This window comes from Rhynchophorus ferrugineus, unplaced genomic scaffold (genome assembly GCF_030347505.1).
Source record: "Rhynchophorus ferrugineus isolate W39M unplaced genomic scaffold, kcgeb_rfMv2 rfM1, whole genome shotgun sequence".
In the NCBI taxonomy this organism is placed as follows: domain Eukaryota; kingdom Metazoa; phylum Arthropoda; class Insecta; order Coleoptera; family Curculionidae; genus Rhynchophorus; species Rhynchophorus ferrugineus.
The window spans coordinates 14,291,127-14,313,658 of record NW_027472580.1 but is presented as its reverse complement, the minus strand read 5'-3'; the positions used below and the strand labels follow the sequence as shown (position 1 = coordinate 14,313,658).

At 31.4% G+C, this 22,532-nt stretch overlaps 1 protein-coding gene and 1 long non-coding RNA gene across 2 annotated transcripts in view; one reads left to right on the top strand and one right to left on the bottom strand.

The window, feature by feature from the left end:
- The window catches only part of Reck (Reversion-inducing-cysteine-rich protein with kazal motifs), a 164,840-nt gene that overhangs the window by 64,375 nt on the left and 77,933 nt on the right, over window positions 1-22,532 (bottom strand). The window lies entirely within an intron of this gene.
- Window positions 19,752-22,265, top strand: LOC143196580 (uncharacterized). The gene is made up of 3 exons (XR_013005863.1): window positions 19,752-19,839; window positions 21,688-22,163; window positions 22,223-22,265. It is a non-coding gene; the product is annotated as an uncharacterized LOC143196580 (long non-coding RNA).

Here is a 22,532-nt window from a genome sequence, read left to right as displayed (position 1 = left end):
AATTATGTAAAAACATAAATAATTAACTGACTTTATTAGGTATTTAACAGGTCAAATGGAAAGTCCCTGGCCTACCATAATAAAACACAATTTTTTGCAAAATTAGTTTTTTCTTATTCAGCATAATTCCCTTTAAAGGTGAATCACTAATTATAGCGACCCTCCAAATTTTCGATACTATTTTTGTAGTATGATTTGTACTTTGCTTCAAAATAGGCCTCAGTTTCGTCAATCATCTCTTCATTCGACGAAAATTTCTTCCCAGCGAGCATTCTTTTGAGATCTGAGAACAGGAAATAGTCGCTGGGGGCCAGATCTGGGAAACATGGTGGATGAGGAAGCAATTAAAAGCCCAATTCATGGATATTTGACAGGGTGTTTTTTATTGTTTTAGTGAAGCAGCAGCTTCTTTTTCTTCAAATGCGGCCGATTTTCGGCGATTTCATCCTTCAAACGGTCCAATAACTCTATTTAATAGTCGCTGTTAATGGTCCTTCTTTTTTCAAGGTAGTCAATGGAAATTATTCCATACGCATCCGAAAATACAGAAGCCATAACCTTGCCAGCCGACTGTTGCGTTTTCCCACGCTTTGGGACGGGTTCATTGTGTACAGTCCACTCGGATGACTGTCGATTAAAGTTTGGAATGAAATAATGGAGCCATGTTTCATCCATTGTCACATATCGACACAAAAACATAGATTTATTACACTTGATCATCTTCAAACACTGTTCCGAATCATCAACTCATCGTTGTTTTTGGTCAAAAGTGAGCTCGCGCGGCACCCTCTTTACACAGAATTTTCCTCATACCCAAATATTCATGAATGATATGATGTACACATTTAGTTCACGGTCATTCAAAATCAGTTTGTGTTATTTTTTAAATGTTTTCGTCGGTAACAACCTCTCTTGGGCGTCCACTGCGTTCGCCGTCTTCGGTGCTCATTTCACCACGTCTAAACTTAGCATACCAATACTTGATGGTTGATTTTCCTGTGGCAGTGGCGACCGGAAACTCGGCATCAAGTCAAGTTTTTGCTTCAACTGTACTTTTTCCCTTCAAAAAGCAATATTTTATCAACACGCGAAATTTCTTTTTATCCTATTACTATCCTAATTACTATTAAAATGCTAAACTACAAACTAATGATCCGACAGCTGTCAAATTTATACACGCATCTTTTGAGGGTTAGGGCTAACAAAGAAACATATGTATTTAGTTCTAGTGGCACTATTTATGTGTCAGGCCGAGGACTTTTCAATTGTCGTGTTACATTTATGTTGGTCAGCGATATATATTGATGAAAATGCGAAATATTAATGTAAACAACTGTTAAATAACCTAACTATCTGTTAAATATGATGGTCTCTGATATCTTTCTACATATGAGTACAGTTTTCCTTTTATTATTATTGAGTTATTCAGTATTCGCGGAAGCTAATAATGGAACGGTCAAATTTGCATTTTTGACATTCATTACTCCGGCTGCTTGATTTGGTGATGCTGCTCCATCTTTCCCCAATTATCGATTTTGCCTTCAACGATAGAGAAGTGGTGATTATAACGTCAGTGGCAAAGAACGGCCTGGAGGAGCACAAGAATTCGAACACAATGTCCGAGTCCAATGACAGATGTCCAAGTCTCGACGAAAAATGAGCTCAAACTCTCGAAGATGTGCTTTTGGGACATCTACTACTTCCATAATAAATACTGAATTCCCAAGACGAACTATTTATATCTCATCTAAATACGTATTAATAACAATATATTTCAGCAATATGATAAATTCTTCAAAATTAATTAGTAGCATTTCAAGACTAAACCAATCTGCACATGGTACGTAGGTTATAATCAACAGAGCGTCCAAAAATAAATAATTGGTTGAAAAGGTTATGATCTAACTAATTATAATCGAACGTTTTGTCACGAAAAATATTCGTAAGTTCATTCATTAATATAATTTCCATTCAAAGATAATACACTACAATGATTCCTACATCTCTTTAAATGTTACAATTTAAGTTATCACATTTAACCTTTGTCCTCAAAATCGTCACTCGTTTCCACTGAGAACTATTTAATCGAAATATTCCTGAAGCCTTATTCAAACTTTCGTAGTTTTGATACATTTCAGATATTAACTATTTCTCATAAATTTTAGTTAGGGTTATTTAATATAACTTGGTGACAGTTTATGTAAATCACTGACATTTATATTTCTTCAAATGTTTATTAACCTATATAAAAATAAAACAATGTAACGGAATCAGCCTATAAGACTCGACTCGTTGTCAAATGTACTCAAAATTCTTCAAAACATTAGTGATAATAATTAAAGGATATAAACAGAAAAATGTTATTTTGGCGCTTTGCTTGTTTTAATACATTTAACATCTCTACTTAATATTTGTTATTGGTCTTAGTGAAAATGCCAGAGCCAATATATAGTCAAGATCAAAAACAGGTTGTGTGTTTAGTCAGTTACCTCGAACAGGAATGAGATAATGGGGTTCCCTTTTACCAGCAAAATGCATTAGAAGATCTGTTTGGTCTTGAGGAAAGGAACAGTATCTACAATAACACCTTTAGTTTGTATGAACTCGATCAATCATGCAGAAGAAGGAATGAATAATTTAGTAATAGACATGAACGGTGATACTGATGGTGCTAGTGAAGGTGATTGAATGAAACTCCCATTATGGGAGCTTATATTGACAAGTAACAAGACAAAGTGATAAGAGAGTAAACAAATAAATATATGTATATAATTTTATTTCTTTAAAATTTACATTAACTTTGGTAGGATGATATGTTAAATATAATTTTGGAAGATAAATGTAGTTACTTGGAAACAGCAGAAAATAAGGAGTAATATACACATATCAAAACTACCTGACAAGGACACGTGAGATGGAAATACTACAAAAAAGGAAACTAAACGTAAAAACGTTGTAGCGACCTTGAGGCATGTCGAATTTTACATAGCGGAATAACGGTCTACAAAATACCCAGAAATATAATCCCAGATGTTGGACACGGGCAGGGTGCCAGCAGCAGCGCCAACTAGAAGCCGATAACGAATAGCTGGCAACCCCGAGACTTTTATCTGGGATGTTATTGAAGGGTATTTCCATTCATTCAGTACTCGACCATCGTTTGGTTTAGACGTGCCACCATCACTGTCCAAGCCTCGTCACCAGGTAACAACCTTGCCAGCCTTTTTTTTTTTTCATTTGTATTTTTACATTTTTATATTAATTCAATAAATAACGGTCACATAATGTAATCACCACTGTTTCATTTCGTTTTACCTCCTTTCACCGAGCCACATCAATTACCGTAAAACGTTAAAAGTATGCTCTACAATAAAAATAAAATATATTACTGGGATATAAAATTGTTAATTAGGTAGATTAGGGCTCCAGTAGATACGACCACAACATAAAAAATGCGCTTAGAATTTCATTTGATAAATGGAGGGGAAAGGAGTTAATGTAATAAATGAATGTAAATATAATGAAACAGTCCTATCTTACAAACTGTTGTTACTGTATAATAAACTATAGTTTAAATCGTTCGTAAATAATATACGCATTAGATATATTATTATTCAAATAAATTATATTTAATGATATTATTTTTATATCATTATTTTATTTAGATTTAAATTTTCTTATATGTTAAACTCAAAATAAATAAGGTAAAAATCGAAGTTGATGCGAAAACATTGAAAACGACAAAACGTCGTGACTTCATAAATTTTTATGACTGTTATTTTTGACTCATATATAATTGTGTATAATATATCATTATAATTGTGTAATGCGATTTTAAATATTAAAATATAAAAAGCGCGTTTTTCTTGAAACCTTATTTTTTCTAAATAAATATATATTTCTAAGAAACAATAAATACATTTGAAAATTATAGAATTAGTTTTTGAACTGAAGTGTTCTTGAAGTGAACCACCATGTCAATTCTAGATATACATCACAACAACTATGAGACTAAAATAACAAAAAAATAATACAAAATATCCATCAATATCAACGATTGGAAAAACCAAAAAATCTAAATAGCAATCTGTAGAATGTCACAGTTCCATATTTTTCGAAGTCCCGAAATATATCGATCGGCGGTCCCGCTTTCATCTCACGATCTAAGAGATGATCAGCTGTAGTAAGAAGAAATAACATAATCAAATAAATCTGAAACTGGGTCTGTTTACGACCGCTCTAAGTCATGTTTGTTTGGAAATCTTTGCCGTTAAATCATGCCGCGATGTCACAAAAAGACCTAAAACCTTAAACTTTAGTTTAAACATTACTTGTTTCTTCTTAAGATTTACTTGCAAAACAAACGGTTCAACTGCTTTGTGTAGTTTGTTTATATATTTTGATAAATTTCCTCTGTTCTTGTAAAAACAAGTTTTAATTAAAATTCCATATATTATTATATTTTTTTTGTTGTCACAATGTTAATTTATAAAAAATATTTTTTCAATATTCTTGTGTTGTACTTGCATGTATACATAAGAAAAATTAGTCCTTCTAAGTGAACTTCATAAGTCCAACGAGGATTTTTAAATGACTACTAAACATATCTCTTTGATTTTAGGTCACATTCGGAGTTTGTTCCAACTTGTTTCCGATTTAACTTACCGTCCAGATGAATGCCGAGGTATTCAATATTTAAATGAAAAGTTGTAGTACAATTTTTAGGAATTGCACTGGATTTTAATATGATAATTTTAATAGTTTGATAATTAATGTAATTTGAATTAATGTATTAACCAAATGCAATTAAATCCTTTACTGTCTTATTTTAAATAACTTTAGGGTAATTGATATGGCTCGGTGAATGGAGGTAAAACGAAATGAAACTGTGGTGTTTACATTATGTGACCTTTATTTATTGGCTATATAAAAAAATTTTAAAAATACAATTAGATAAAACGGATGGCAGCGGTGTTACCTGGAGACGAGGCTTGGGCAGTCGATGGTGCGACGTCTAAACCAAACGATGGTTGAGCACTGAATGAATCGAAATACCCTTCAATAACATCCCAGATAAACGTCTCGGGGTTGCCGCCAGCTATTCGTTATCGGGTTCTAGTTGGCGTTGCTGGCACCCCCCCGTGTTCAACATCTGGGATTATATTTCTGGGTATTTTGTAGACCGTTATTCCACGATGTAAAATTCGACATGCCTCAAGGTCGCTACATAACTTTATTCAAATGTCTAAAAAATATCTATATAAGTCTCCTTTTCTCCAACGAAGGCTTATCTGGACTGAAGTTACAGTTTCACGTGGACTCCGAACCATGGTCCTCGGCGTTAAGCCTACCGTCTGGCGAGTGGCCAATTTAGAGACTATTCCAGAAGACATCCGGTCTTACCCAGCCTGGTTACTGGCGTGACTAGGATAGTTATTCTTTATCGGATTTCCCACTGGTTCCTATAACGACATTTATAATTACAATCACAAACATAAAGAACATCCATGTCCCAGTAGGATTCGAACCCGTGAATATCGCAATAGTAGGAGCACCGTCCTGTCGCCTTGACTGTTGCACCAACGAAACCGACATTCTAATGTTTGTTCTAGTTGATTACTAGTATGCAGAATTATAAAACAATTATAAACTCATAGCCATATTTTTATATGAAATAAATGTAGAATGATAAACATAGTAATAATTAATAGATGATGTCCATTATGAATGAAAACTACACCAAAATATATCGATCTTCTACCAGAGCGACAATTAATAAAAATGGAAAATTTGATATAAATGCATATTATATTGAAGAGGACAAAATAAATCTATTATATTACTATTTTGTAATCACAGAACAAGTAATTCTAAATACTGTTCCACTAAACATAAAATTGGAGACTTTCCTACATATTATTACAAATATATAAAATACTTAACCAGTTTAAATATTCCGTGTAATTCTTTACTATTATTAATCTCAAATTGTCTCAAATTGTGTTTTGGCTTTTAATGAAACATTATTAATTTTTAATGAAACATTGATCGAAAAAAGTTCAGAATAGGCCTTAACACAATAACGTGATCTTACAGCACATTAAAGCGTCGTCTCATATAACAAAATCGGTCAAGGAAGCATTGAAAGCACTTAGATGGGTCATATTATTGCACTCCACGTACTTTCCAGACTTTACCCCACCTATCAACTTTCGCATCAGTGGAACATGCTCTTGCAGGGCAACACTTCGTCAATTTCGAAGAAGTTAGAAAATGGCTCCATGAATGGTTTTGCTCAAAGAACAGACATTTTTTTCGGATGGCATCCATACATGTCCTGAAAGATGGGCAACATGTGTAGAATTAAAAGATTAATACTTTGAATAAATACATTTTTGCATTTTCTTCAATTCTGCGCAACGATGAAAATGCTGAATAACTCAGAGAACGATGTCAAATCTACAATAGATATAAATCATGTTTATGAGCCCGATGTAGCTGTAATTATAATTTCTCCAGTGAAAGTTACCACAGAAATTGATAACAAAATCAGTCCTAAAAAGGCTTGAGGAATTAATAATATTTCACCTGGGTTATTAAAAAAGCTACCACGAAAGGCATTGATCATAGTGTTATATATTGTTTGATATTGAAACATGTTCCGGAATTTCTTAAGGTTACTAGAATAATTATGCTTGAAAGACCTTATAAACCGGCAGAAAAAATTGGATCTTAGAGGCCTATTTCGATGCTACCTACCATATCAAAATTATTTGAGAAATTGCTGTTAAAATGTATTAAACCATTTATAGAAATACCAGATTTTCGGTTTGCATTTCGAAATCACCACTCAACAATCGACCAAGTGTACAAAGTAACAGCGATTGCAGGAAAGACATTAGAAGTACAAAAATACAGCCCTGCAATATACCTGGACGTCTCACAAATTTTAACCGTGTATGACATTTGGGATTAAGATACAAAATGAGCTAGATTTATCATAATACAATGCATGATCTACCGCGGAATTACTATCTACTACTGGAATCGTATAATTCGACAGGGTAGTGTCTTGAAACCATTCCTACATATGCTCTATACTGCTGATATCTCAACAGTAAAAGAACAGTACTTGGAGCATTTGCCGATATCACAGTTATCATGGGAAAAGATCTATCTCTGTATAAGGCTATAGAAAAAGTACAAGTAGCGGTCAACAAGATTTACAAATAAATTGGAGATTGGAAAATACAGCTTAGCTCCACATGTGTCCATATTAATTTTGCGTTATAGCAAAACTAGCGACCCGCCCCGGCTTCGCACGGGTGCAATGCTGATACTAAATTAAATACACTACAGAAAAAATATGAACGTTGTATATAAAAACATAGCGGCCCGCTCCGACTTTGCACGGGCATAAAATATATATGCCTATGTCACTCAATGAAAACATTATTAAAATCGATCCAGTATTTTTGGTTCATTCATTACTGCCATTGGCCTGCACGCATTAAATTTGGAGTAAAACAATTCCTCTTCCCCTATACTTAGTATGAAGATTTCCTGCTATCTTTGGAATATCTAAATTCATACAATTTTTATTACATTACACATTTTTAAACGCAAATTTTAAATTTGTAATATCTCCCAAAATATTTGTTTAATTTACATGCTGTAAGGAACTATATTGATCTATATTAATTGCACACTGTATTTAAGGTACTTAATTCGATAAGGATTAATGCCGTATTGCTTAAAATAGCTTCGTAAATAAGCCATTTTCTCACGTAAAAAGTAAACAATAAAAATGGTTAATGTGGGTTATCCCTAAAAGATAAACATATACCATCGCGGACTTTTTTGTAGACCTTTTTGTGGTGTACAATACTGTAGTACATTAATTTGATCTAACTCGTAGGGTTAGGCAGCGTTTTTGCTAATTGCTAAATAAGCTTAAAAAAATAGGTTAATTTACGACATCACGTTAGAAACCTCTAAAATTAGCAATGTTGACTTAGTATATTATGCATGTATTATACATATAAACCTTCCTCTTGAATCACTCTATCTATTGAAAAAAACCGCATCAAAATCCGTTGCGTAGTTTTAAGGATTTAAGCGCACATAGGGATATAGGGACAGAAAAGGCGACTTTGTTTTATACTATGTAGTGATAACAAAAATCTATTTATATTACTTGACGGATACTCGATTCCTCAGACAGAATCAGACAAATACCTCGGAATATATCTCGATGGTAGGTTAAACTGGAACCATCATATTAGACAAAAGGCAGAGCAGATTAGACTCAAAGTCATGCAGCTGTACTGGTTAGCCGGCAGATACTCTCAACTTGACCTAAAATTAAAGAATTTGGTTTATCAGTCAATCATTTTACCTATGGGGTGTAAATATGGGGTTGCACTAAAACGTCAAACCAACTAGTAGTCCAACGTGCCCAAAAGAAAGTTCTACAATTAATTACCAATGCTTATCGCTACGTAAACAACAAAGGGCTGCCCAATGACTTCGAAATCAAACGGTTATACGAAGGGATCCAAGATTTCGCCTTTAAACATGAAATAAGGTTGCTAAATCACGTTAACGTGGAAGCAATACACCTACTGGACAACACACAATAAATCAGATATTGAAGGAAACCGAACCACACGAACTTGTCTGGTGTATAAGTGTATTCTTAACTGTAACTTGAGTAGTTTAGTTTTATTTTAAATTGGGAAATACATACTGATGTATTAATCCCGTACACGCCTTGCTTGTATATTAATGCAAGTACAACAGAACAGTAGTAATAAATTAATTTATAAATTAAGATTGTAATAAAAATATTTAATACAACTTGTAATTAATTTTAAAAAATTGTTGAAAATTATGTAGTTTTTCCTAAAAAACCGGTAATGACTAAACACAATCATAAACCAACGTCATGCATTTCTCCATAAGCAAATTGTCCGATAATTTCTTCCTAGATAGTTCTAGCTGACCTTGTTTGAGCGTTGAAATATCCTGCCAGAATAGATAAATCAAAAATTAAAATTACTTTTCTCCAACCTATTACAACATCGACAGGCCACATACTACAAGCCAATAATCGATTTGTTGAATGTGCAAACTAATCGAGCAGTAAATTGAAATAAAAAAGAATTTCGCACATAAATTAGCCAAAAAAATAAACACATAATAATAGTTTTCGCGCTTTTAATCATGCGAATATTCCCGATTGTATACGCGATATTAACAAGAAGCCGAATGTTCAGATGTTATCGTTTCGGACGTTAATTAAACCGATCGAGGGCACTTAAAGGCAAACGCGAGTTAAAATTCTTTTATTTGAAAAATAAAGTGATCCGCGTATTACAAACGAAAATAAACTGTAAATTTATTAACATCTGGGGCAGATTTTCTGGACGGTATAAACAATGTTCACTGCCTCTTTTATCTTTCTAATCAGTGTCGCACTCTAGATATGATTAACGATAAAAGGACGGATAAAAAAGGACTTATAAAAAAATAACATCCGGATCTTGTGGTTTATGTGAGAGTAGTGTTGGGAACTATCGACTGAAACCGACTATCAACTGTTTAGTAACTGACTACATTTTACAGTTTCAGTCGTTTACTTTTAATTACTATTTTTGGTTCTACTAGTTTCATTCGACTGATTTTTAACGCTCTGGCCCTGTCTTCCTAGTCACGGCGTTGACAAAAATGTACAAATTTATGCTTACATAGATTTATATGTAATATATATAGTTTTATGATATTTTTGGTAGTTTTCTTGTAAATAACAATATATTGTATATTAATATAGCAGCATTTTGGATTGATATTTTTCAAGATTGTTAATGTAATAGGGCAAAAAGTTTAAAATTGTGTATGATAAATAGTAAAATACTTTTGACTGTTATTATAGCAATAATAGGTAATATTTCGATTAATCTCTCTATTTTTGTTAAAAAATGTTTCCGTTCAATAATAAATAAAGCCAATATTTTATTTAAAAAAGCTCAAGTAGATATTGTGCGATAATTTTTAACTATGTCATGAATTAGTTATTTTGAATTAGTTTAGAATTTGGTATTATGGTTATTGTACATCTTTAGTTTTTAAGTTTTGTTTAAGTTCTATTGTATTGTCTATATTTATTATGGTATATTATTTGAAAATAGTAATTAACACTTGAGGGGTATTATTCATAGAAAAATTCCATTCCTTTTTACAGATCCACATAACATTCAAATATAAAAGTAATTTTACTTCCTTTAAAATGAAATTATTAATTGCATGTTAATAGAATTTAGTATTTTATTTAAGTTAGTACTTGGAACATATAAGCACGTATAAAATTAAATCGCCCAAGAAATTATCTCCGTCCTTTCCTCTCTCACAACTTATACAGGAAAGGGTTCGTACATCTTCGTCTGACATCACGAATTGAATAAAACAGTCGAACTGAATAGTAATTACTATTTGCAGTCGCTAGTTTTTTGACTATCGACTATTTCGACTGTTTTTCGACTGTCGACTGTTTCGATTGTTTTCAGTCGATAGTTCCCAACGCTATATGAGAGGTAGGCAGAAATCAATTATAGAATTTATTAAAATTCATACCGTGCCAATGAATAGATTAATAAATAAAATAATAGAAGGTATATTAAATAATACCTAAACTAAAATGTAATTCATCTAAATGTAAAAATCATGTAAAATAATTAAAATTAACTCAATAGTCTCAAACAGCTGTGGTTCAAAAAACAAAAACAATGTTTCAATCAACTGCCAAATATTTTTATTTAACTGCATTTTAACTTCAGCATATAACGTGTTATCAAGACAGTTTATATTATGCGAATTATTTTAAAAACGTCTATCAAAAAAATTAACTCTTTATTTATAATTTAATAATTCCTATTCAATTAATCTGTGTGTGGCTTTAATTCTTCCACAAGTTGAATTTTGTAACTTACCTTTTACAATGTATGTTCATGGTTTTTATTAAAAAAATATTCCAAAGGAAAAAAGATAAGGTTGTCATGGCGTTAAGTTAAAAATATTCACTTAATAAACTATTTGCCTTGCAATATATTCAAATCTTCTGTTCTAACTTTTGTTAAATTTAAATTCAAAATTAAAATTTAACAAAAAATTTAAATATATACAAATAATATCATTAAAAATATAACAATAGCAAAAACTAAAAAAATAACTAATTGATGTTGACAAAATTTTAAGCCTGACCCGTAAAGTTAGTAATTTAGCTGTGAATTTAACACATGATCACATGATTGAGCACATGATCTAACGTATACCCTTATCATTCCCTGTCGCAGATCCCTTCTCTAGTGGATCACTTTCACTGATTTGTCTATCCTTTGTCACAAAATAAGAAAACAAGAAATCACCCATAAAAATGGAAAGAAAAATTGTTTACCTCTTAAAGAAATTCTCTGATAAGCTTGAATGATTATTTTTATATTTACTATTTCTACTATAACCGCAATAGAGACTTTTATATATTAATTGGAACAAATGCAAGACAGACAATGATTTCATTTAAGTTATAATTTATTGTAATTGGTTACGGTCTTAAACTAGAACAGATATAAAACTAAAAATACTTCAGCTCCAATATTCCAATACGTACGAGGGATATAAGATAAGCACGTGATATTTTTATTCGCGAATCGTCATTTTGTTGATTTCCTTTAAATCATTTCGTTCAGCGCTGATATTGTTTACGAGCACATTTTTCTGACATAATCCTTTTTCAATAATAAAATGACCTGTAGAAAGAAGTTAATATTATTGATTGTATTTTTGAAATTCTCCTTCTCTCTGTCAATATGAAAAAAGCTTTTCTAAAAGAGAAATATCTTTTTGTATTTACATTGATTGGACGCAAATAAAATTAAGTAAAAAACTTTGAAATCTCTGATACACAAAACAATGGACATTTTCGAAATCCTTGTAGCGTAATCATTTTATCTCTAGTTCTACAGAAAATTCTACTAAAGATACCACATGACAACTATATTGTTGCTCAAAGATCTGTGTTCGCTAAAGAACTTTTTAAGATACCAAAAATAAAGATAAGACACAAAAATTAGATATACAATTTTCAACAAATTTTAGCATTCAATTAAACCAAAATTCAGATTTATCAATTTACCATTTTTAAGGTAATCCACTAATAAAATTCCTTTTGCTTGCCAAGAAAGCTGGAGAAAGATACAGAGAGTCAAAGAGCTGGATTCACACAACTCGTCAGACTCTTCGAATTAATCATCGATTAATTTTTGCATTTTTTTTTTGGAACTTAGTGTGCCAGCAACTTAGATGTAAACAAGTTGTAATCTGAAAGTGCAGCAGTATTGGTGACAGTGATATCTGAAGTAACTATTTTGTTTTAGTTGTTCGTTATATACCAAACGGTCCAATAATGCTATGTAACAGTCGCTGTTGATGGTACTTGAAAATTATGTCATGCGCATCCCAAAATACAGACGCCATAACCTTGCCAGCTGACTGTTGCGTTTTGCAACGCTTTGGAGCGGGTTCATCGTGTGCAGTCTACTCAGATGACTATGGATTGGACTTCGGAGTGAAGTGATGGAGCCATGTTTCATCCATTGTCAGATATCGATGCAAAAACTCGGGTTTATTATGCTTGATCATCTTCAAACACTGCTCCGATTCATCAACTCGTCATTGCTTTTGGTCAAAACTGAGCTAGTACGGTATCCACATTGCACAGAGCTTTCCCAAACCCAAATATTCGTGAATGATATGATGTACACGTTCAGTTGATATTTTAAGAGTGTCTGCTATTTCATTCAGTATCAATTTATGGTCAATCAAAATCATTTTGTGGATTTTTTAAATGTTTTCGTCGGTAACTACCTCCTTTGGGCGTCCACTGCGTTCACCGTCTTCGGTGCTCAGTTCACCACGTCTAAACTTAGCATACCCATCCTTGATGGTTAAATTTACTGGAGCAGTGTCCGAAAACTCGGCATCAAGCAAGTTTTTGCTTCAACTGTATTTTTTCCCTTCAAAAAGCAATATTTTATCAACACGCGAAATTCCTTTCTATCCATTTTTTTTTAAATAACAAAAGTTGCCTCACTCAAAATGCTGTTAGCTAACTGAGGGTTAGGGCTAACTAAAAAACATATGGATTTGATTCTAGTAACGCCATCTATGTGTCAGGCCGGGGGCTTTTAAATTGACCTGTTAATATTGTTAAAAAGTGTTTTCAGCGCTCGTATTGGTTCTTTTAAAAGGTATTGATTCATTCATTGCCATATTAGTATTGATTTTTTAAAACACATAGATTGTTAATGGTCAATACGCAGTTTCACCAACACTGAACTTTGTTTTATTTCAATGCTCAACACCTTTTGTAACACATTTCTGTTTCTACTCCAGATTCAATTCAATGGAACTACGACTATCTGTATAATAAATTTTGGCGTGAAATCTAACGCTCGTAATGTTATTTATGTCGTTCTATGTCGTCTATATGTCGTTTTAATGTATAAAACATGTAAAGTGAAAATGTCAATTCACGACAGTTCCTCAGTTCATTTCGCGCAACTAAAAGCATTTTTTCCCGGATCTCGTCGATTTTTTCACTGACTACGCCAATGGACTATTTATGGTGAGGCGGAGTTGCAATTTACGGTTGCTGCCGCTTCTATAAGAAAACAAAAGCATGATAAGTCGTGGGCTGTCCCCGGTTTTATTACCAGCGGCTATTTTGTAATGTTTATATTTTAATTTTAATTAAGAGAGATCGAATTAGAAGTTTATTTATTTGCGTTATAAACACGTTCGGGCGATAAAATAAATAATTGCCGCATTAATTTGATGATACTCGATGACAGAAGCAAATTAATAAATATTTCTACGAGTATTTTAACTTCGCTATGAATTAGTTGATGTGCTATTGTTTTTGTTACATAGGTGCATTAATTCATATAATATTATAGTGACCGCTACGATCCTTTAGGCCACCACGTATTCACCTACATCAAGTTCAAACGTTGGTAACGTTAGTGGATTGGTATCATACGGTTCCCAGCTATAAAAGACCACCACGATGATGTCTCGCTCTCTGAAGAAATTCGCGAACATACTGGGTGTAAGGTTCTCTTCTCCATAGGCGCCTTAGAACACGACAACACCTTGATTAAATCCCTACCCATCCTCTCGGTAGTAAACCAACCACGAGAATCCCAGTCATAACCGAGGGTCTCTGTCGCTCGCAAAACACCACTATCCCGAACCCGAAACGAAATCAGCAATAGACCATTTGGTTCTGACTGGTGATCATGGAAAAAGAAAAAAAATGTCTCGCTCTCTTTTTTCTCTACCCCTTGTAATAGTACTACTTCCATAACGCTACCGTACTTCCTTAACCTAACCTAATATCCTATCCATCATCCCGTCGATCATATGTATCATCCAATATCGAAATAAACAAGTTTTTATTCAACCAGTGTTATCAGTTCCTGTGCGAATTCCTTCCACAAAATAGTAGTGAATGTTTGGACAAACAATCGCATCGACAGCCACACATTCCCTCCAACCAGACGAGTATTCCTACAGTGTACAATGAGGAAGGAATTAAGAAATATATATATTCAAATGTTCTGGGATTTTAAGTCCAAAACTTACGGAATAAAAATGAGACGTGGTTTCAACAGACTCTAATATCAACATTATATAGTCTTGCAGTTGGCATTGCCTAGGTTTCTGGTACGTATTGATTGGCCAGAATTGCTCATGCGCATCTATTCCAAACTAGTGTGACATATTTAACGACTACGTGTAATTGATTACAAGATTTGTGGTTAGGAAGTTAGGAATTTTTACTTTAATTTTATTTTTAGAAAAGTTTACTAACGTAATATAATTTATTTATTACTTAATATAGAAAATTAATAGCGAACAATGCGAAAATAAGTCTATAAGGTATTAGTAAAATGTTATATTTTAGTTAGATTGTAGTGTAAGCTAGATAAAAGTTATAGAAGCCAGACCAGAAAGGCTCTTATGTGGTATGTTATAAACAAAAACATTGAAGGCAAAAGAAAAATAAAATATCTGGAACTTAGAGCCCAAATGAAATTAAATGAGAAGAAATATTAATGAAACAGACGAAAATGAAACCAAATTTATGCTACTGGAGAATTATTCTAAATTATTTGTACAAGTGTGTGCTACTAGTGCTGTATGAACAATTACTTTATACTCATATTATTTTGCAGGCATTACTCATAAGATGTGTGAATAAAAATGTGGACTCATTGCTTCCAAAAACGCTGGAATCAACACAAATATGATAATAGAGTACTTGCAGTAAATAAAACAATTTCCTAAAAACAAGTACCCTAAAAAGGTTATTCTTATAATTATTCTATCAAAATAGAATAATTATCAGAGCTTATAATAAAACTCCCAAAAGATAAGTACATAATCCGTACGGTGTAATGCTGTAAGTTCAGGTAAATTTGAAGCAAACTATCAGAATAAAATGTTAAAAACTGTGTCAAAATAAATACTTAACTCAAATTGTTTGTGTCTGTAGCTTCCTTAGATTACATTTTTGTTTGTTTTGTTACATTTATTGTAATAAAATATATTATACGATATATTATTTCAATGTTTCTGCAATATTTATCTACTTCGGAAACTAATATAAACCGAAGGAAATAATAAATCCAAAGCTTAATTTTCAATGTAATCAATTTATTTCATACTTTCTCTTAACTACATCTTCCATTTATACTATCCTAAAATTATAAGACATTTCGTGTACTTTTTGTTAACTTTTTAAAATATTTGTTAAATAATAAACTTATAGGTATAAACTATCCAAATATAACTAATGCTAATTCAAACAAATGATCCATAACCAGAAACAAAATTAGTGTTAAAAATTGTAACATTTGCAGTAAATTTCATGAGTTTAATAATGAAATGAAAATGGAAACACTCATAGAACAAATAAAAAGAATATAGATTTAACTATAATTCAGTGTGGCATACATACTGGATTTCCAGTTGCATTATTTCTGAAAGAAAACGGATACAAAAAGCCCGGGATTCAGAAATTCAAGTATTTTAATGTCTAGGCAAAAGTAGCGGGCATCATAAGTGGTATTTTTAGTTGGTGTAACAAGAAGCTGGTGAAACTGAATGTTTAGATAACTCATACAAATATATACTTTTATTGTTTTAATAGGAATTACAAAAAGAAAGAGTTAATACAAACTAAACAACTTTACACCTTAAAACTTTACACTACAAACTTTAAAATTATTTAAAACAAATAAACTATAGAGGTTAGCTAAGATGACCATTGAAACATTATTGAATTCACTGGATGACAGGATTTTCTGACAATCACCAAGACAGGGTGATACTCGTAACAGAAACAATGATTGAAAATAAATAACGCTTAAGGCCCCGGGGTCCGCTACTTAGCGTAGGTGATTTGACAAATGTTCTTACTAAAAAACAACAAAGAGTTATTGTCCCCGCCGGGAATCGAACCCGCGACCTTAATTTGGAAGCTAAATGCTCTAACCGTTACACAGAAGCATTTGTCGAATGTCGAAAAACATTTAAAAAATTTATACCTCCGAAATTTATACTCCTTTTTGGAAGTCGGTTAAAAACGATACGATTATGTGTAACTTTTGCAGTGCCGCTTGTTTCCGTTAGAGTAAAACAATTTTAATGTAAATTACACTTTTCATTTGTTTTAACCGCTAGACGTTTCATAACTTATATATATATTTTAAAATGGTCAAAAATCTACTAAAAATGCTCGAGTATTCTGGAGGAGAAATATACATCAATAGAGAGAACCTCATCAACTTATTCACAAATAAAACAATGACATTCGTTTCTTTGTATTACTCGTTTATTACTTTCATTTACATTTTGCCAATGCTTATGAATATTTAAAGCATAATAACATCAACGAAAACAACTCAATAAAATTTTATTGACGAAGTGCTGTACATAAAAATTAACTAATTAATTATCTGGTTAATTGCAATACACAAACATATATAGTATTATATGTATATAACTGTCTTCATATATAAGTAATTGGTTCATTAAATTACTGTGATCATTTGTATGCTTTAATTATAGCGATTAACAGGTATTTGCAATTAAATATGGAGACAAATCGAATCAATAAAGTCCATCTTGATCTTCCGCAGTAATAACTGACATCTGATTAAATATTTAATTGTAGTTTTAATTAATATACTTGTTACAAAAATATCCAATACAATATGAAATAACATATAATTATGTTACCAAAACAGAAAAATAAAAAGGCATTGTGGTGTAAATTAGTCGGTATGCTTTCTTGTAAATAACTTGGCATTTGCTATGAAACAATTAATCTTTTTATTTAAAATATGGTGCATCTTACTGACAACACTTAGATACTATATCGAAAAGAATGTTTCATATGAATATATAACCATGTTATATTTACTATATCTATATAATGTCAAGTACTGACATCGAAGTTGTAATTGAAGAATGTAGTAAACAGAAATACCCATGTCTGGTGGGAAAGGCACTTGCAGTTAAATTCCAGTGAATGACTGATTGATGACTTAATTCGCTTTTCCTATTTATTCGATATTCTACTTTCTGAACTTTCAGCCTTTCACTGCATTTATTATCACTGCGGTATTACAAACTGTTGATATCGCTCAGTACAATTTAGTCACTATTCCCAAATGTTTCTGAAGGCAATTCACATATTTCACCTGCATATCCATTTTAATTGAAAAAGAAAAAATATGTGAAGCCTATACGAAATCGTTAGCATTTAATGGATATGTGGTCGGCTTGGTGGTGTAGTGGTTAAAGCAAGAGGACAGTTCTCCTACTGTTGCGATAGTCGCGGGTTCGAATCCTGCTGAGGCATGGATGTACTTTATGTTTGTAATTGTAATTGCAAAATGTCTTTATAGGCAAAAATGAAAAATCTGATAACGGATAACCATCCCAGTCACATCAGTAATCGGGCTTGTAAAAGGATATATTATATATTATACATATATAATATATACATATATATATATATATATATATATATATATATATATGTATATATATATATATATATATATATATATATATGTATGTATATATATATATATATATATATATATATATGTATATATATATACTCGACGCCTTGTACAAGTGTTATTGGTAAATTATTTAATGATAGTACATAGAGTGTTGTGTTAATTACGCAATTTAATGCATATCGATGGTATGTAGTGCTTCAATATAATGGTAAAAAACCCTAAATTAATTATTTGGTTTCGTTCCAAAGCAGAGAAAAGGTACAGAAATATGATTTAATTTCGCATTTCTTGAAATACGAAAACCAGGAGATATATCCTCAATATTTATATCGTATTTTTATAAATATTATTTGTTTGGCTGTAATTATTACCTATTTATAATAGCATTAATTACATATAACGAGTCTTATAAACAAAAATAGAGCTAAATAACACTGTTGAATAAACTTGGAGTAAAGCTTCATTTATAAATAACACTGTGGAATAAATTTGGAGTTAGGCTTCATTTATGCTGTTTATTATATATAATAGGCTATTATGATAATAAATTATCTGTCTTAATAACTAAATCTAATAACTCATAATCTAATAACTAATTTGCTCTTTTTTCAGTTACCCATTAATATAGAAAATTATATTTAATATAATGTGATGAGTGTGTTTTTCAAGTTAGCAGATTAATTTTCACATATTTATAGCAAGCATATTCGTTTGTCTTTCCAACTCTTGGTAGTACAAAACTGATGAGTATTTTAATGATTTTTTTATTAATGTCATCAAGCCTATTTTGATATCGCTTCCGTAAAGGATATTGTTTTTTAATCAGCATAGATAGATATTTAAATAATAATTTGAACGTCGTAAATTAATGTAAAGATCGAATGCAAAATAACAACAATTACCGATAGCAATCGATAAGAGAATCAACAATCTCCTTATCGCCGTATATCAAGACCCATAGGTAACGTGATGATATTCACTTCCGTAAAGGCGACCCAACCATTGACGAGTTTTGTATGCAAGATCCATCTCGACGTAATGCATTCGGTTGATTCGAGGAATAATATTTTCTCCGATATAAAAACTATGTTGTCCGGGCTGTCACACATCGAAATGAATGGCCAATAATTTTCATACAAAACAAACAACTATTTAATATTCTTCGGTAGGTTTTTCTAGTTAAACTGAAACCGCGTGATGGTAATATGAATGTTGTGTTTGTGCGTGTATATGTGTGTTGGAAGGATGCATCTACATGCAGATATTTGTTCAGCATCTATTAAATATATATACATATATATATATATATATATATATATATATATATATATATATATATATATATCCACGACAAAAGACTTTTTAAAAAGATTATTTTATTATAGGTTATTTACGCGGAACCTAATAATTAACTAAACAATAGATTAACTGCTCGAACAATGCGACTAAGCTGTAGCACAGTTAAAAAATTAATTAAGTCAATTCAATTCAATTCAATTGTGGGTACATAGTCCTCTATTTATCACAACTTCAATCGCTATCTTCTACAGCGTTTCATATAGGTTTTCAACATAATCTTGATCTAACTTTTTACAGTTTTAGTTCTTCAACATTTGAATACAAAACACATGCTAGCTTAGTCCAAAAATATTCAATAATATTCAAGTCAGAGGAAATCATACTTGTAAGTAAGCAAGGTAACTGTATATTATGGTTTTATTCATATTAACTTACTCTGCACTCACTTTTTATTTCTTTATCATTTAGTCTCTAGTTTTTAGCTGTTCTTAGGCTCCTTGTCTCTTCTTTCTTTGTTCTAATTTCCTCTATTATTTTCATCATTTTCCCTTTTCTTTCACTTTCCTTTTTCCTTATTTTCTTATTGTCCATCAGTATTTTTACCCCCAATTCTATCTCTCCATTTTCGATTTATTCTCACTTATTTATATATAACTGTTAAAAATATAAACTTTTGAATGGGTGGTAGCTACAAAGCACTATATCTAGTGATTACTGCCTCTTAAGTATTTAACGTGTCGAAACAGTTGGTTCATCAACTGTTAATATCTATTCTCTAAATGTTCTTTGAGAGTTTTAGTTAGGTTTTCTGAAATAAGTCCAATAAATGGTTGTCTTCACATTTGTATGACCATTCAGACCACTCTTTATAATTGATAATAAAAACACCAATATTAAATAGTTGAAACCATCTACTATTCGACGGAGCATCATAAGCGTGATCCTCTAAAAGTGTTTGATGTTCTTCAAAAAAAAAACAAAAGTAACATTGAACGACTCAATAATTCTAAACTAAAAACTATTATTTTGTATAGTCCAATAATTTATTTCATTTTCTATAGTCCAATTTATAACAGCCTAATGCACGAGTTGTGCTTGTTGATCCTTTACATTTCCAGCAATAGATATATCTGATCAAAATTCATGCATGCACCTAAAATGTATAGTTCACTTTACTGTTTTAGAAATGAATGTAAAGTAAATAATATAAAAGACAACACTCGTTCTGGAAAAACTACTAAATTATACAGCTTCACTAAACGATAATAAGTAAAGAATAAATACGCCTATTTCTATACAGAATAACCGGTGAAAATGAATTAGACATATTTAATCTAGAGCTCCAAATAACTTGCAATTAATAATCAGAAATCGACAAAACAAACTGTCCCGCTTGCGTAATCTTTCAAACGTGTGTTATTTCTGTCCAACAAGCCACCAGGATCAACCAACACTGCATCAAATGACTTCAACAGCCAACGAAAACGAAATGCTAATAAAGCACCTCCTCTTGGAACGTACATCACAGAAACGTATCATATGGAAGATATTTATCAGGACGGATTTCATCCGCGTAATCTTTAACGTCCATGTTTTGTCAGGAAGTCTCACTAGCCCCTTAATCTCTTCAGATCTAAGTAGATTCGGCGAATAAAAAGTCTGCCTCTATTTTAGGCAGTATGGATTACGTACCTGAAAATACATTTCTTGCTTTTCATTATCCCTAGAGCAGGTGTTCAGCTTATTCCTGTATTTACATAGATACATTTTATATTTAACTCATTTGTTTGAAGTGCTTTGAATATCGTTCTATATTTCGCGTTGAATGTTTAGCTCCGTATTCTCTATTGATTTTCAATAACATACAATAGTACTAAATAGAGGCAGTCTTTTTTGTAGAGAAATAAAACAACAGTTAAGTTAATTGATTTATCATAATCATAATATTATAAAATAAAATAATATATATAAACAATATAATAATATCACTGATTAAAATATATGAAAGCAGCTTATCTATGTAAATAAAAAAGAATCGCCAAAAATATATGTATGCGCATAACCTCAAAACCTCCAAATTGGATAATTCTTTTTTTTTGTTTGTTCGTTATTGTTCAAATATATAGTTTAGAGTTTGATAATATAGTTTGTTGTAATGTAGTATATTGTAAAAGTTGGAAAAACTACTGATTAGGGTTTATTAGTCATAACATTTACTAATATATCATTGCAGATATATTGTACTTAGTGCTGAAAATATATAACATATTCGGTATGGATGAACTCGATAAGGCATATTGAAGAAGAAATTGACAAATGGTGGAATTGTGAACAAACGTTAGATGGATTAGAAATTAACAGCTTCTTCACACGAATGAAACTTTCTGAATATGATATGATTCAACGCTGCCAATTTCTAAGAGAGGATGATGAGTATGGAAATAAGTAAAGGTGAGTATATATGTAATATATGAAAAGTGTAGGAAATCTTCTTATAGAGTGTAAAAGATTTATGTGATAAAGATTACATGAGTATTTGGTTAAAATGTGTCAGGAGAGAAAAAATAGTAACTATTTTGCAGATATGCAAAATATATTAAAGAGGATTCAGTGATTAAATCTAGTTTTATCAAGAAAGATGTATACAGGGTATTGGATGTCTTTACAAGGAAAAGCTCTACCGAAGGACACAAGAAATTAGCGTAACAGGTAAATATGCTCTCTAATGAAAGTCTTATATATTACTTGAATATATAATTGTTAATTAGGTGGATTAGGCCTACAGGGGGTACAGCTTCAAACGCAATTAGAACTATATTATAACAAATACAACCCTAACCTATGAACTATTATAACTCTTTACTTAATTGTACTTTTAAGTCATTCGATAATATATGCATTAAATTTACTATAATGTTAAAATAAATTACATTTGATAATAGTATTTTTATTTAATTAATTGATTTAGATTAAAATTTTGTTGTGTGTCAATGCCAAACTGAACTAAAACTCAGAGTTGACACAACATCATTGCGATGTTTTGACGCCACAAATTTAGATGCTTTATGTACAAAATAG